General features: G+C 34.9%; 1 long non-coding RNA gene across 1 annotated transcript in view; it reads right to left on the bottom strand.

The window, feature by feature from the left end:
- LOC123609345 overlaps positions 1-18,922 on the bottom strand; it is a 283,593-nt gene that overhangs the window by 263,764 nt on the left and 907 nt on the right. Inside the window, exon 2 of the long non-coding RNA XR_006717765.1 lies at positions 18,617-18,700. This is a non-coding gene — a long non-coding RNA (uncharacterized LOC123609345). The remainder of the gene's footprint in view (positions 1-18,616; positions 18,701-18,922) is intronic.

Raw genomic sequence — 18,922 nt, 5'->3', positions numbered from 1 at the left:
CTGGGCACAGAACCTGCCAAAGTAACAAAATCAAGAGAATAATGGTCCCAAATTCACGATACCTATAAAATAAAAGGAAAAAATCCACTTTGAATAAGGCCAAAATAGCCAGATAGGTATGCTGTTACTTTTTATGGATCTTGGGAATAAAATACCTAGGATACAGTAAAGGTCAAACAGTGATTAATTAACTAAAATCTTTTAAAGATATATATATAGAGAGAGAGAGAGAAACTCCTTAAATTGCTGAAACCAGAGTGATTTTTTTTAGGACCATGACAAAATTTTTAACTCTACTCAATCTATATCTAATCTAAATATCCTTGTTATCTTTCTTTTAAAAAAGCATACACATGTAAATGTTTTTTTTCTGAAAAATTTTCACAAACTACACTCTATTTAGAGCTTTAGACTCTTACAGGATAATTCAAGAACCAATTTGTTCCTTTACAATTAAACCTAAATGCTGACTGAATAAGTGTTATATTTTAGCCTACCTGTAGTCTAACTCCTGTTTTCTTTTCTAGTTTGTACAATTTTCTATGGGAAGCAAGACTTCAAGGACTTTCTATAATTTCTAAGTGTACCTTAATATTTAATTTTTTCCCATTCTAAATCCCAACCATTCTAATAGCTCCAATTGTGATAGGTTTTTATTTTTAATGTTTATTTATTTTTGAGAGAGAGAGAGCACACATGCACACAAGCAGGGGAGGGGCAGGGAGAGAGGGACACAGAATCTCAAGCAAGCTCCACTGTCAGCACAGAGCTGGACACAGGGTTCAAACTCACCAACCTTAAGATCATGACCTAAGCTGAAATCAAGAGTCGGAGACTTAACCGACAGTCACTCAGGCACTCAGATAGGATAGTTTTAATTCTAATTGCAGACAGACCATGCTCATATTCACAGACAAACGAACTCATTTACACTGCGCATGTAGTATTGCTTCTGATTTTCTGGCTCTGTGGAAGTTATAACCCTTTATGGTCTACAGTCATCTACTCTATGCTTTGACTAGGCAAGACTTTCAATGACTTCAAGCATTTCTACTCTTTCACTCAAGAGATATCAAAAACAAACACGATCTCTATTGTTTTTATTTTACCCTCTATTCTTTTATACAATCCAGTTTCTAATACCTGTCAACATCCCACAAGTTAACACTACCTTGCTATTAGCCTTTTGAAAGAAAATCCCCAACTTACTCTATTTCATCTCAAACCTTGATGTTGCATTGATTGGATTTTCTTTTTCACTCTTTATTAACTGATACGTTGATTCCTGATATTCTCAGAAGTTCAGCTCTAATAGAGGTGTCAAATTCATGTCTCCCTCTGAGAAGACTTTAAAAATTTTTGAGGGTTGTAAATTGATTTGGGATAAAGTCCAATCTCCCCAAACTATTTTTTTTAACCACAAAATAGCCAAAACTTAAACCTAGGATGAGTACGATTGCTTGAGATTTCCTCTTCTGTCATTTCTAGTCACATGTATGTCAGGCTTCTCCCTCCCACTACCCCCACACACACACCACTGTATGTCTAAGACTAAACTTACCTACTTTAGAGTTCACAGGTTGCCCCAAATAAATGTTGTGCTGTAGACTGATGAACAATGCTGGGAAACAAAATGAACATGATGGCCCAAATTATGAGCACTGTTTCAACATACATCTCTAGGCAAGACAACTGCCATTTACAAAGATAGAGATGCCTTTTAGAATCACATCAAATGTAATTTTTATTCTAATAGATAAGAGATATTTTTTAACATTCAATTCAAAGTAAACTTGACTTTCTGATCAATTCATTTTTATTTCTCTTTGTGTGTGATTTTGCATACCAAAAATAATTTTCTAAAAGCTTTAAAAAAATGTAAGCATCAGAAACCAAGATGCCAAACTATATCTAACATCATCAGATATACAGTACTCTGCAAACCTCACTCACACAGGAAAGTATGGATTTGCCTAAGCTTAAATTAATCCTTGTTTACACATATCACATAACTCTATTTCTTTCACCCCAAAGGATAACACAGAAAAGTTCTGAGGTATGAGTGAGCATAGTAATTTTAGCCAAAATAAAGTATAAAGAACTAAGACATGTTATAATAGTAAAATAAGAAAGGAGGGAAGTACTGGTTACCAGTTACCTCCTATTCTCAGTCAAACATGCAATTCCACTGAGAAACTTGGTTTCACATGTACAGTCTTAGGCAATTTCATGAGGACATATTCTCCTCATGAATTCTCAATAAGAAAATGTGCTTAAGTTTATTGGTATTTACATCACCCCATTTAAGGCAATAATTTCATTGGTGCACAGTAAATTATAATATATTACCTCTTAATATAAAGACTGCATAAAAACACAAGAAACATTCTTCTCTAATTTTAAAATAATAATTGGGTATTTGGGGAGAAATCACTGAAAGAGAGTTGGGTTCTCTATGACAGCCCTAGAAAGGGAAAGAAGAAAGTTAACATTCTAGACAGTATATTACATTCTTAACACAAATGCTATGTTGTTCTGCAATCTTTATTATACAGATTCCTAACAACAGGTAAATTCCATATGTCAAAGAGCTAGAAATTGATAAAGCCATGATTTAAAACCAGGTTCCTATGAATCCATTGGCTGGGGTTTTTTGTTGTATCTTCTTCATTGTGTTAGGAATTCTTGGAAAATGACAATGACTACAAAGACTTTATATGTTCTGTAGTTTAATGTATCTATTAAATAATTGTAATACAAGCATAGCTTTTCCTGTCATTAACATAATTGTGAAAATGAAATAAATAGCAAATTGAGAAGCCATCATGTCAGTACTCATTTAAGTGCCACTTAGGCTAACTATAGATATTTTCTGAGAAAAATATTACAGTATTATTTCAAAGGGTAACAGGGGGAAAAAATGGTCCTTAGTTGTCATATGAAAATACAATAAATGGCCCTAATAGGATTATCCTTATTTTCTTGTGAATGCATGGGAAAGTCATTCTGTGATGATTACTGATGATCTTATCTATCCTTTCCATCTCCTCTCCTTATTGGTATTTAAGGCATAGGGGGAAGTTTTGGTAGGTAGGAAAAGTTTGTCCCTAGACTCTCTGTCTATAATATCCCATATCACGATATTTCGGGTTCTGCATTTCTAGATATTTGTACAAGTTGTGAGCTTCCAGGTAAATTGTCTAGCCACGGCGATAATTCAGGCATTAAAGAAGAGTTGGCATTTGGGTATCTGGTAAGATAAAATATTTGGGAAAGGAGCTTAGGAGGATACAAATGTACCAATTCCTCCTTTCTGTAATATAAAAAAGTTGATACTAGAGACAAATAAAGAGTGAAGATCACTCAGATTTCCTATCATGGATGGCTTCTGAATGTTTAACAAATTTGGAAATGGAAGGCTGCATATTATAGGGCAAGTCTGGCTGGTGCTACTTTACAGATGAGGGGTACTTTGTACAGTTCAGAGTAAACCTGTAAATAGTCTGAAGGGAATTGAGATTTTATTCAAAACTCTATATAGTAGCAAAAAATTGCAATTCAGCATGGTAAAATTTTACAACTCTAGCTGAAGTCCCAAGGGTCTAACAGTTAAAGCAAGAAGAAAAACTATTTAAGTGAATTTAACATACAATTTTGAGTAAGTCTTTATCTTGAGGCATATCTATTTACCTATCTACCTACCTATCTAACTATGCAATAGTCTCTGCCCTTCTAAAATATCACTGAAGAATTACAGAGAAGACAGCACACATATTCATGATTATATAGACAGATATAACTGTTAAGGTCTATAAATATTTTTCCTCTTTATCATTTTACTTAGTCTTTTCTAAACCACAGTAGCATTTTCAAAGATACTTTGAAGAAAATTTAGCGTTTTTGGCAGTAAAATTCTCATTTTAAAAATAAAAATATAACACAGTACTTAATACTTCATTTTTTTGAGTTTATTTATTTGAGAGAGAGAGAGAGCACATGTAGGAGGGGCAGAGAGAGAGGGAAGAGAGAATCTCAAGCAGGGTCCACACTGTCAGGCACAGGCCGATGCAGGGAGCCGAAATTAAGAGCTGGACGCTTAACCAACTGAGCCACCCAGGCGTTCCACACAATATTTAGATGACTTGTCCATGACTTTATGAGTATTAAGGAACTAACCTAGGATCTATGACCCATGATCTCTAGTGCAATAAATGTCTCACATTACAATACTGCTTCTTAATTCAAGCTTTAATTTGCATTTATTAAATCTGTTATCCAGACTCAGTAATACAGATTTAGACACACTACATCCAGTATTACTATATATAATGGAGTATAATGTCTATTGTTTTTGGCCACCTGATGCACCTTTCCTCATCCTTTTATTCTTGATTATAAACTTACTGCCCAATTCTCTAGTACATATATTGATGCAGGACTACTCAAAATAAATTAGCTCATTTCTCTTGGACACAGGGATTGGTTTGGGAACAGGGCATACTAATCAAAATCCAGGACCAAATGAAGAGAATCAAAAAGAAATGCTTTCTTTTCTGGGAAAATGATTAAACTGGGAGTGGCTAATGAGGGTCTTCATCCCAATCACATGAAGTAAACTCCTGCAAAATAAAGTTGAGAATAGATAAGCAGATACAGGAGACGGATGGGAAGAAGAGTCCTGGTGAATCTGAAGTTCCAGTGTTACTTTTGACATCACGGTTCCTACAGATTTTCCAGAGACCCTGAGAGTTTTCATAATGTTTCTGGCTTTTTTGCTAAAGCTAGTCAAAAATGAAATAATAGTATGATAATGTTTTCTGGGTTGTTCCCCATATTATTTTGGATAGCAGATGGAATATGATGGTCTTTTTAACTAAAAGAGTACTAGAATGTCTTCAGGAAACAATATGAAAGAAAAATAATTTCATTTCTTGTCTTATTAGAAAATCAAATCAAGCTTGTAGGGAAAATTAATTACCTAAAATAATTTATATATATTTTACTAACATTAATTTTTCTTTCCACTTAACAAACTTATGACATCTTTATACAAATGATTTCAGGAATTTTCCTTTCTGTTTTTATCCCTTAAGTTTTATGTTTGTTTGTGTATTCTAAACTTTTGACCCAAGTCACTGATCTAATTCACTACTGAAGTTTGCCTGGAAGCCTGAACATAGATATAAATAAATGATGGATTATTACAGATAGATAACATTTCATATATATATATACATATATATATATATATATGTATATATATATATATATGTATATATATATATGTGTGTGTGTGTATATTATACATATGTATATATATAGTATATATTTTATTAGGATTGTCAACAGAAATAGAACAGGAGATATATATACATATATAAAATACATATATACATAAATATATACATAAAATACACATGTAATAACTTATTACATATAAAATAAGAATTAAAATATATAAAGGTCTTAAAATATATTTACATATTTATTATAAGAAATTGGTTCACATGACTATGGAGACTGGGAAGATCCACTATCAGCCATCTGCAAGCTGGAGACCCAGGAAAGTAGTAGTGTAATTCACACTGGTAGTATAATTCAGTTGGAGTCCAAAGGCCTGAGACCCAGGGAGCAGAGGGTGTAAAACTCAATCCATAGGCAGAAGAATCCTCTGTCCTGGTGAACCCACTGAGGCAGAGAAAAACAAATTCTCCCTTCCTCCATCTTTTGTTCTATCCTGGCCCTAAAAGGATTAGAAGAACTTCACCTACACTGGGGAGGGCAATCTGTTTCACGGATTCAAATGTTAATCTCATGTAAAATCACCCTCACAGAAATACCCCAAAACAATGTGTAGTAAAATATTTGGGCACCCCGGGATTCAGTCAAGTTGACACATAAGGTTAACCATCATAATATTCACCAGGGAATATATCTATATCTATAGGAATATATAGGATGTATCTTTAGAATATATCTCTACCTATAGAGGGTATAAAGATGCATATATCCTCTATAGGTATAGATATAGTCTACAGATACATACATATATATAATAAAAAAAATAAAGATGCATATAGATATAGGGATATATCTCCTATAGTGAATAAGGTCAACAGAATAAATTTGGATGAGAGTAAAGGTCTACATTCATGGTAAAGATAATTGCAACTAAATTGAGCATAGTCTTATGCTTATGACTTTATGAAGAAAAAAAAATGATCATAGACCAAGAAAAGAAAGATGCCGAAACATCCCTGGGTTTGAAAACAGCAGGGTCTTGAGTAAGAGTGACTTCACAACTTAAACAAGAAATGAGAGGTATACCAGACAAAGTAACTACTTTTGTGAAAACAGACTTGTGAATTTCAAAACATAGAGGAGTTTGGAAAGATAGCAATAAAAAGAGAATAAATTTTAACTCATATTATTAGAAGTACATGAGTAGAATTAGTAGTATTTTACTGATCACATCTGACATTCTTCAATTCCATATATATCAAGAGTGTAGAACAACTTGAGGGAATACAGAGGGCTGGCTGGTCAAAATTGGGAATAAACATCATGTCAAATTAAGAACAAGTATAATTTATGTTTTAATCTTGCAAAAGGTATACAATTATTCTTTAAATGCAGAGAGTTTAATATTCATTTGGAATATTAGAAGTGAATAACTTTGTAGACAATATGAACACTAACTGCAAACATGTGAAGAAATGTGAAGAAACATAAACAGTTTCTATGCTCTCTCTTTTAGTTACTATTTTAATTAATATTCTATTTATTAGAATAGAATCCAACATCACACATTATTGGTTTCATTCTTTTACTTTTTAATAGATGTAACAAGCGAAATAGTCTTCAAGTCACAAATATTTTTCATTCTACCTTCTTCGATAGCTAAATATACACTCTAAATGTATCTCTTCTTATTATATCCCTAATGATAATGCTTCCTAATGACATGCTTACCTATAAATATTCTCCAATGAATTTTTCAGGCAAAGAAAAATTTTTTAACTACTTCATTTGCTTTAACCTAGTTCTATTAGATTACTCTTTATGGTGCCATTTAAAAGCACTTTCTTTATTGATCAAAATTACATTTTTTAAATGAGTTGGAGATAGTCTTAAAAATTTTTATGAACTACTAACATTAACTGAAACATACTTTCCACAAGTTGAGAAATAATATTTAATGATATGCCACTAAAATTATAGCTACTAAATTTGTGATACATTAAAGCTGCATAAAATATGTCTTCATTGATGCTTATGAATTTATTCTGACATTTGTACCTGCAAAGTAATTAAAAATTTAAATTACATACGTGCTTTTATTAATGTCCTCCCTTTAAAGATGGAAAGAAACAAAGGCAGGTCTATAATAAATGAAAAATGACTAGAAGCAAAACTAAGAATTACTGTTAAAGAACATTTTAAATAATTGGGTTGTTATAATAGTGGACTAGGCTACTCTGAAATATATTGGGCTTTCATCCCTAAAGGTGCTCAAACAGAGGGTAGATGACATTTGATTCAGATTACTCCACACGGGACTTATGAATGAGTTAGGAAAATGTAATAGAAGGACTTAAATATCGCTTTTACTATCTCTATATTAATGTCTTATGACTTTATTAAGAAAAAAAATGATCACAGACCAAGAAAAGAAAGATGCTGAAACATCCCTGGGTTTGAAAACAGCAGGGTTTTGAGTAAGAGTGACTTCACAACTTAAATAAGAAACAAGAGTGATTACGGCTTTTCTAAGACTGTGCTGGGAAGCCCAGAATGCTTAGGCACTCTCTCCCTTGTCTTTTCCTAGAACATAGTGCATTGCCCTTTCATTGTTTATGCATTAATCTTGCTCCCAAAACCTGTGAGTCTTCAAGTCAGGGCATATATTTATCTTATTCACTTCTGAATATCCAGTGTAATCACCAGTGTTTGAAATAATATGTTTTCAGTGTAAACATTAAAGCATAAAAAGGCAAAACGAGTACAAAATACATACTTTACCTAATCTGTTCCATAGTCCTAAAGTCCTTAATTACTGGCAGGCAACCTGGACTGGCAAGAAATGAATCAATGTGCTCACAAATAAAACCTTAGGTATATAAAACATAACAGAAGCTAAATATTTAAAAACTGATAAACTTAGGGAATCTCAAGTTTCCTAGATTTTATTCATTTAACGTTTGCTCATTCACTTTCTCATATACTTATTCCTCTCTTCTATACTAAGTACATTAGTCATGTCTTCTATCTTACTTTTTTGATAAATTTATCATCTCAGAACAAATTAAGGATCAGGCTTCTCCACTGTAAAGTCATTCTATCCCCTCTTTTCTATACTATACTCTTTGAAAGGCAAATCATTATGGCAGCCCATACGTATGGAGATGGGAGTTATGTTCCACTCTCTGAAAGTAGTAAAGACTGGAATCTAGTTCCTTCTCCCTGATTTCAATTAGCAGTAATCTCAGATTAGAAGAATCTGATAAAAAATGTACTAGGTCTTTTTTGTTTATAAAAGGAATTTGTAGGGAGTCCCTTTAAATTACCTCTTAAAGGTATTATATATTAAAGGGAAGTGCTATCTGCACAGACTCTTGATTAAAATGACCAATTGCACAGGACTGACTGGTACAGGATAGAGACTACAATGACTTTTTATAAATGCCATGTTAGTCAACAGTTCACAAGAATATTAGGGAAGATCCACTTCATACTTGCCTTCAAATTTCCTGTTCTTACTGCAATCATATAATAAATAAATTTGTCTCTATTCTATGAATAATGCGTATTTCCACTGTGAGTGTTTGCATGTTTAATGGCATGTCTATATCTGTATCTGCTGCTCAAATGTCAACTCTTTCCTCTCTGTGTATTTGTCTCTCTCTTTTGACTAGTCAATATATAAAAACTGTGTGTGTGTGTGTGTATCTACACATTTTTTTTAAAAAACATTTTTAATGTTTATTTTTGAGAGAGAGAGAGAGAGAGAAAGAGTGAGAGCAAGGGAGGAGCAGGGAGAGAGGGACACACAGAACCTGAAACAGGCTCCAGGCTCCAAGTTGTCAGCACAGAACCTGACGTGAGGCTCCAACTCATGAGCTGTGATCATGACCTGAGCTGAAGTTGGATGCTTAACCAGCTGAGCCACCCAGGCATCCCTACAAACTTTTAGATTTGATTAGTAGAGATTGAAAATATTGATCTAAAAATCTGTTTAAACAATCATGTGTGTGTGTGTGTTTATAATATATAATATTTAGTATTTCCCATAAAATGGAATTTGGTTCTCTTTCACTTGCCTGACAAATATATTTTGAATCAGTAAATTTTAACATAAGGTTTACAATTTCTGATTCACTTTAAATATTAACTCACTGCACTCACCTAGGAAATATTTTTTGAGTCCTACCATAATCTAGGCTCTGTGCTTAATATTGGGAATAAAATGGTGCTGAAAAAAGTCTTGGTTTTCACCAATACACATATATTAGACCACTCGTAATTCTCCAGGTCTCTTGGGCTCAGTTAATTTTTTCTCCTTTTTCCCACTGCATTTTATCTTGGATAGTTTCTATCACCATGTCTTCAAATTCACTAATATTGTTCCTTCCATATCTAGTATGCTATTAATCTCATCCAGTTTATTTCACTCATGCATTTTTTAACTTCTGTCTCCATATAAAATGCCCAACTTACCTTTGCTTTTTGAATTTATGGAATACAGTTATAATAACTGCTTTAGTCCTTGCATGTTATTTCTAAAATCCATGTCAGTTTTGGGTAGGTTTAGACTAATTTTTGTTTCTGCTCATAACCATATATCCCTGGTTCTTTTTTGCATACTTCAAAATGTTTCATTAGATGAGAGACATTGGGAATTTTACCTCATCAGAGTTTGGCTAAGACTAAGACACACACACACACACACACACACACACCCCTTCATATCCAGAAAGAAAGAAAAACAGAAAGAAAGAAAGAAAGAAAGAAAGAAAGAAAGAAAGAAAGAAAGAAAGAAAGAAAAGAAAAGAAAAGAAAAGAAAAGAAAAGAAAAGAAAAGAAAAGAAAAGAAAAGAAAAGAAAAGAAAGGAAAGGAAGAAAGGAAGGAAGGAAGGAAGTTCTATAAATTTGGTATGGTCAGGCTCTGTTCTAGATCATAGTTAAAATACTTGGAAATTTGTTATGTGGACCCAAAATAGTATTTTTTCTAAAGCTAATTATTGTCAAGAGGCAAGACCTGACCTTTCTAATCAGTGCCCTATGAACTGTGATTATTCACAGTTGGACTTAGAAACAGGCACTCTTCCTGGTTCTTTATGAGCTCTGACATTATTCCCTCTACTTTTTTATAGGTGGCCCTCTCCCTGACTTAGCACAGTTTTATCACATGCATTTGTTAATGCATCCACGGAACACTCAAGGGGAAACCACTGAAGATTTCAAAGTTGTCTATGTTCCTTTACCCTCATGTTTACTCTGTTCTGAGGACTTGAGCTGCCATGTTTTTCCCACTAAACTAGGCAATCGCAGCTTTACCTCATTAGTTTCCCATCTCTCAAATATCATTGTATATGACTGTCTGATGCCCAAAGTCTTGAGAAACATATTTTCATTCACTTGGTCTAGTTGTATGCCTGTTTCATAAGGATCTGAACAATATTATTAACCAACTTAACAGTTATAAAAACAATACAGCCAACTCAATTTAGCTATCTCTTGCTGCACAACAAGTTATCTCCAAAACTTACAGACTTAACATGTATTTATTATCTCATAGTTTTTGTATGTCCAAAATGTGGGCACAGCTCAACTGGGCCTTTTGTTTCCAGATGTCTTAAAAGACTACGATCAGAGTACCAACCATGGCTCTGGTATCACCTAGAGGCTCACCCACTGAATGATCTGCTTCCAAACACATGAGGTAGTTGTTTTCAGTTCCTGTCTATTGGACTGAAGCCCTTAGTTCTTGCTAACTGTTGGCTAGAGGCTACCCCAGATCTTCAAATGGCAGTTTGCTTCATCAGTGCATACAAAACAATAAGGCAATAAAGAGAGAATGCCAAAAAGACAGAAGCACTTAATAGAAGTGACATCACATCAGCTGTGTTATATTCTGTTCATCAGAAACAAATCACTAGGTCTAGCTCACACTCTAGGGAAGATTACACGAGAGTATGAATATCAGCAGATAATCCAAATGCCCATCAAGAGGAGAATAAAAATAAATAAATTGTAGTATATTTATAGAATTAAATACTATATAGAAATTGAGAAGAAAAACAATGAGGATACATCAAAACATGGATACATCTCATGGATACAAACATGGATACAAAACATGGATACATACACCTCAAAATATTATTCTGAGGAAAAGAAGCCTGACACAAAAGAGAACTTGTTGTACAATTCTATTTATATGAATTTCAAGGACAGGCCAAACTATCTGTTGATGAAAAATGATAAAACAGTAATTATTTGGGAGTGGTAGATTATTGATGAGAAGTCACATGAGAATATTCAGTGGTAGAGGAAATGTATTCATGACCAGAGCAGTTCATTATACAGGGATATACATTTGTAAAATTCATTCAGCTGTGCACTTTAGATCAGTGAACTTCTGTTTTTATATCTCAATGAAAATTTATACTACATTAATTAATTTAATCATAAGTCGAAAAAAGACATGCTACAACAATGTCTTCTGATCGATACTAGTGTCTTCCGCTGCTGTCCATTGTCATCCCCAAATCTAGTTTCTTCTGAGTACCACTCTCTTCTATCCTAGGACTACAACATCACTTTCATGGAGAATCAGATGCTGTCGTTTCTTCTTTAAAGCCATTCTGACAGGTATGGTTCTCTGTGAGGCTTTCTTCAAGCCCATCAACTTAGATTCATCTTGGTACAAGTCTTTGTTAATAGAAATGGACTATACCATGGGAAACAAGGTAAAAAGTCTTTTTCTCTGGGATTCTCCCAAATCTACCTGAGTAGTTTTGTCACGACCCTAACCCTCTCCTCCAAAGGATTTTGACTCTAAGAGATAGCTATGTGGCAAAAGGTCTTCCCCAGGCAAACACCAAGAGTACATACTTGAATCTCTTCTCTTAATTTCCTATAAATTGATCTCCCAAGCCGAGGACAATGGCTCTTGCATTAGCATCCTACATTTACCTTATTATCTGTTGGTTTTATAAATTCTACGCTAAAAGTTCACAAGGTTCAATTCCTTAATACAGAAAAAAGATTTATAAAAAATGATCTTTAGAATAACTAATTTGAGCAATTTATAAACCAGTGCATTATCATTACTATACTATGAGCAAAAAATCTTTGATTTTCCAATAAAAACTGAGCAATGCCTCCTTTGTTCTAAGATAAGTCTGCCTTAAGTAATAAATGTTATGGATTCAAAATGTGAAGACAATCTGAGAATCTAATGTTTAACATGATAACTACACTTGACAATTATATAGTTGATTATATAATTGAAATTTCCTAAGAGAGTGGATCTTAAATGTTCTCACCAAAAAAAACAATGTCACATCATATGAGGTGATAGATATGTTAATTAACTCAATGTAGGGGAATCTTTCCCAATGTATACCTATATCAAATCACCACGCTCTACACTTTAAATGTCTTACAATTTTATTTGTTAATTATACCTTAATAAAGCTAAACAAAATGTGAAGATGAGCAGAGAAAATGAAGGGGAAAAAAAGGAACTGCCAGGAATGAACAAGAATAAAAAGTACATTAATTAGGATTTCATAATACTACCTACATATGAATATTATCCACTCTTTCCAAAGAACAGGTAAATTTAGCTTGCTAATGATTACTTGTATCTACTTAATATGACAAAAAAAGAAGAAAAGAATGGAATGGAAGCAAAACTCAAAGAAAGACTATAGTATCTGCCATTTGCTTTTTTTTCCCCCTTTAAGAAGAAACCCTAGTCATTTCACAATTAGGGAAACTTCAATAATATCTTTATTTTGATTTTTTAAATATTTTTTACTCTGAGAGTACAGATTTTATACCTAACCTTAATTATGATTAGGTTTTCTTTTTTTTTTTTTTTGCCTCTTTTTTTGTACTTTTTATATTATAGCTCAAAGGTTACTCAATTAAAATAAATGCATGATCTTTCCTTTCAAATGCATTTTTACTCAACAGCTTCCCTTCAAGTGGCATCATGTGCCACTCATTGACATAATTCAGAAACTTGTATGGCATCCTTCACTCCACCCTCTTCCTCTCTCTGCTCCCCACTTAATCAATTAGCAGATCCTAATGCTTCCACCTCTTGAATCCATTTACCTTTCCATCTCTTCCTTCACCACATTAGACTAATTCATGATTATCTCTCTCTTGCAATACCATAAGAGCTTCCCAATGAATCTGCAACCATTTTGCTCCCCTCTAACCCATTAACTAAAGTATGGGTGGAAAAACTTTAACAAAATTGAAGACTGATTACAACTCTTTCCTGACTAAATCCAGCAGCCAACCTTCCCTGCCTCAATTCATGCCAGTTTTTTCCCTGCTTTTCATACCTCGCTATTCTCTGCATTCTCAGGGCCTCTAAACACATCATTCCCCCTCAAGAACTGTCCCCATTCCCAGGTTCATATCATTAATGCCTACTGCCTACCCATGCTTCAGTTCTTAGTTTAATGCCCACAGTCTCAGAAAGGTCTTCTCTGACATCCAAACTAGACACCCCTAATGTCAGTAACTTTAGCCTCTTTTTACACTCATCACCTCTATTGCTCATTTACTGAATCAGTGCTTCTCAACTTTGTCTGCATAAGAAAATTGCCAATCACATCAAATTTTCCAAGATGCTATTAGACAGAAGTTAGACAAGAGCAGAGGCAGGAAGACCTCAAGGCAAAGTATCAAGTCCTTGAAAGGAAATGGCAGAGACTAGAGCTAGAGTCAAGGATCCTGATAAATAAGGTATACATTAAAAGCCTCGGGGCACAACATCCTGACTGTGGGGCTTTCAAGACCGTGGAGCTGACAAACCCCTAGACTCTTTATAATGCATTTGCATTATGGGTACAGCTCCAGCCCAGATGGAGACAGGCTGCCATGATGGTTCTGGTACAAATCTTGTAGGGTCAACTCACCTCCCAACCTGTGCTAAGAGTCCCCCCAAATGACTGGAAGCATCCTCCATGAGAAACCATGCCACTGTACGTCACAGCTCTCCCCAGCCCCAAGAAATCCAATAATATCCAATCCCAAAACAACCTAGGGGCTGGCTCCACCTCCTGGAAACTGACCCATCTCCCACCTGGAGAGTGTACTTTGCCTTAATAAACTGGTTTATGTTTGCTGCTTTTCTTCCTGCTTTCTTTATTCCAGTGGGGATTCCTAGGTAAATCCAAGGACTGAGGCCTCCATTCACACATCGCAGACTCTTGCACCCATAACAACAGGACCCAGACATTAGTATCTTTCTGAAACTACCCTAGGAATTACAATTGTTCACAAGATTGAGAACCACTAATTTATTTATTTTTAATGTTTGTTTATTTTTAAGGGGCGGGGAGAGGTAGAGAGACAATCCCAAGCAGGCTCCATGCAGAACCCAATGCCAGACTCAATCCCAGGAATCTGGGATCATGACTTAAGTCTAAATCAAGAGACTGACACTTAACCAACTGAACCACCCAGGCAGCTCCAGAACCACTACTTAAAACATACGGTTCTCAAGCAGAGCTAAATATTGGAGTTGCCATGGAGAGGTTTTAAAAATATTTGAGCTTCCCACAAATTAGTTAAATCAGGATCTCTGGGTATAGCGCCCAGGCATTAGCATTTTATAAATGTTCCCATATGATTCTAAAGTGAGACCAGGGCTAAAAACTATTTCACTAGCTAGATTATACTTCCAATGTTCCAAATTATTCCTTGCTAATAACAGTCACAACAATTTGTTGAAAAAAATAAGTGAATTAATTAATAAGTTTATAATTGATTGACTTGGGTTACTCTGATTATGCAATCAATCATTCTTTTTTGTATAGCCCATAGTTTGCACAGAAAACAATATAACCTTTCTTTAAATTTCAGAGGTCAGCACAGTCTTCATAGGCTTGGCAAGATTTTGATACTGAATTTGGACTCATTCTAGATGAATTAAAAAAAAAACTGAGAAGAAGCTACATTTAAAAAAACTGAGGGAAGTATATTGCAATATTTGAACACTGATACATATTAGTAGACAAAGTCAGTAGAATGTAACACTTCTTCATACAAGTTAGCAGTTTTTCTATACATTTCTGTCAACATGCCCCTGATAACCAAACATAAAAACAGCATGTACCATTTATTGCAAACCTATACACAAAACACAGGCATGATATTATCTCATTTAATTACCACATACACTCAAAAAATCTGTAAGGTAAAACTGGTATCAAGTTCCTAGAGATGAAAGAATTGAAGCTTCATAGTGTTTATGGTATTTAATCATGGTTATTTACCTAAATGAGGTACAATATGGGATCATCCAGGTCAATCTAACACTGAAGACCTGCTATTTCTATTTAAACTAAGTACCTGCTTTCCTGTGATATTATTGTTATGATAATTTTATCTCTTTCATTATTGTTTTAATGTTTATTTATTATTTTTGGAAGAGAGAGAGAGAGGGCAAAGGGGGGGGGGGCACAGGACCCAAAACAAGCTCCGTGCCAACAGCAAGTGGGCCCAATGTGGGGCTTGAACTCCCAAACTGCAAGATCATCATCTGAGCCAAAGTCGGTGCTCAACCGACTAAACCACCCAGACATAAGTGCCCCTGTTTGTCTCTTTTAAAAAGCATCTTTACTGGGGCGCCTGGGTGGCTCAGTCGGTTAAGCGTCCAACTTCGGCTCAGGTCATGATCTCCTGTTCTGTGAGTTCCAGCCCCGTTTCGGGCTCTGTGCTGACAGCTCAGAGCCTGGAGCCTGCTTCAGATTCTGTGTCTCCCTCTCTCTCTGCGCCCCCCCCCACCCCCCCCACTCATGCTCTCTCTCTGTCTCAAAAATAAACGTTAAAAAAAATTTTTTTAAGCATCTTTGCAAGTGCCCTCATATTATTCAAGTTTCTCCAAGAAATAAATGAATTTACTGCAACATTCATAACGATTTTACCAACTTTTAATTTGGAAAATTTTTAGCATGTTAAAAATATATAGTTGCCATTCCTTATAATTCACTCCTGTTAACACATCAACACCACTTCCTTGATAACTTCATGCTCTTTATTTTGCAAAATACCATTTCAATTAAAAATAGTGGCCAGCTGCCAGATTCAACAGTAGTAATTGCTTGTCCTACTAATTGAAAGCTCAAACCAAAAATTTGAGAATTATAATCTATTAATCTATTTTATAATAACAAAGCCCCCAAATGTGAAATTCAGTAGCTATCACAGTAAAAAATGCCTTTAAAATTAATCAAATTATATATTGCATTCTTTAATAATCAAAGCACATACATTAAATTTTTCTCCATTCCATGTGTTTTTCCCATTTAAAGTAAATTTCTAGATAGAGAAATATCATAGTAACATTTTGTAAAATTACGTATTTCATTACCACTCTCCAGAAGAAATCAAGCTAATCATAGCTAAACTTACATATCGGCATTTTTGCAATTTGGTGGTGAAACAGGAATGAGGGACAATGGCTAGGTTCTGTTAAGATCATGAGAAAACAAGACATTTGGGGATGATGATCAAATCAGATTATGCTTATCTTTGCATCTCAGCACAAATTTGAGAACATTGGAGTGTGCAGTAAATGTGTGATATTAATTAATTAGCTAATTAATTAATGGACAAATATATGAAGTTAACAAGGGTCAGATCCTCAGCTATACAAGTTGATAACATCATCAAGATCCTTTTGTATATTTGTTTTAATTTTGTTCTTTTCTTTGGTTTTTCAATTCCTCAACAATATTGTTTCCTGGGAGATGTGACACCTAAGAACTCTTTTAAAAAACTTATTCTAAATTCTAAGCTAGATTTATAACTTATTATTAGTTACTATTCATTTGTACACACCACTTCCTCCTGGTGTGTAACTTCAGTATGCAAACAAAATCATGTAAGAATCTGTTAACCACAGAAAAATTATAGGAAATTTTGCCAATGCTTCAAGGATATGCACATCAGGCTAGTATTTTATTCTTCATATATTCAGAGATACATAAATATAGAATATAACTAGCACTGGGCATGTGAAATCTTGAGACTTCTTTCTCCAGCGGTACTGGAAAAACACTGAACATTCTTTGTACAGTGCTTTTCAATATCCCTAAGTAGACAGATTTTTTTAATCACATTTTTTTAACAGTTGTCATTTTATTTTTACCTAGAGAGTAGATTATATGATACTGGTTACAATTTCAGTTAAGGCTTTGGAAACAAGAAACATATTTACACACTCTCTCCCAGGATAAAGTATTCTAATCTGTCAGTCAGTGGTCATTACCTCAAGAAATCCTTTGTGGTAGACTTTTCTGATTTCTTCCATAGTATGAATTCCTACTTCCCAACAATCTTCAATTTCCATGCTGGGAGCCATTGGTTTTGGGAAACCTCTCTACAGTGGTGAAGCACAGAAGCTACACTAAGCCAATCAGGTAGTCTATTCCCTAAGTGCACACCATGTAACCCATGCCTAATTAACTGGTGAAAATCTCAAGACATGTAATGATAAATCTGGAACAAACATACTTTGGCTTAGGAGTACATGATACACGCATAAGTAACCTGGATCTCCTCTACCCATTTTTCTTCCAAGGAGGAAGCTAGTCAAAGGATAGAACTAATAAAGGAACTCAGAGTGAAGAGTCAGGGAAAATTGCAGAAAAATAGAAGGAAATCCTGACATTATAAACCTCTGGATCAGAATACCTACACCTGAACCACCTGTGGAATTATAGTGGCTTCATCCTGGGCAAGACGCTCAATTGTATAAAGTTCCGTTCTCAAAAGGGATCCCACATTTGGTTTAATGTTTTTCTGTTGGCCTTCTCGACATTCTTAAATAATTTTATCCTAGGACCTAAGTTTCTAAGTGACATCCTAGGTAACAGTGGAGAGTGTCTATGAGCAAAGAAGATACACGTGGCAGCAACTAGCACAGGTGAGGTCATCCAAGCAGCACACACCTGCCTAGGGCACTCCAGGACCCTTGGGGCTCTGGGAGAAAAGGCTGGCAAGGACCTGGGTGCAGATCCACAGAAGGAGCTGCAGACACAACAGCAGTGGGTAGCAGAGGAGGAAGGGGAGGGAAAGGAGTGACTTCTGGTGGGGGCAGTGCATGGAGCTGGCTTGTCTCTGCACCCAACTGTACAAATGTTAACTCTGGGGACTGTGGGAACCATAGGAAATAAATCACAAGCAAATAAAAGAATATCCTTGGACATCCCAATAAAACATGTTAAGGAATTATTAAAATCCTTCAAAGAGTTTAGAAGCTCTGGTTGTGAAAACTGCCGCAACCTGAAATATTGCAAAGCAAATATCCACAGGCTTAAAGAAATAGAAATTAAATTTGAAGACAGTCACGTCACAGTACCGTGTCAGTAGATGAGCTTCCACAGTGGTTAAGAGACTAGGCTTTTTCCATCCTGTGCTCCACCATTTCACCAATTCATTTAATCTTTAAAAAATAAAAATACAGAATATTCCCTAAGAGATTTTAGAGCCCATATCTGGTCGTGTGTGCATAATTCCTGCCCAAATTTCGCTGATCAGTCATGTGGCCCCACAAGGATAACGGTAGGGGAAAAGTAGGGCAATGGTGTTGCAAGGAAGAAGAGAATTCAGATACAGGGGATCACTACCACTTTCCGTCCCATGATGTTTAGGCAAAATTAAGGCC

Source organism: Leopardus geoffroyi, chromosome A1 (assembly GCF_018350155.1).
Source record: "Leopardus geoffroyi isolate Oge1 chromosome A1, O.geoffroyi_Oge1_pat1.0, whole genome shotgun sequence".
NCBI classification, from domain to species: Eukaryota; Metazoa; Chordata; class Mammalia; order Carnivora; family Felidae; genus Leopardus; species Leopardus geoffroyi.
The sequence above is the reverse complement of the archived record's forward strand: the minus strand, read 5'-3'. Positions and strand labels throughout refer to the sequence as shown.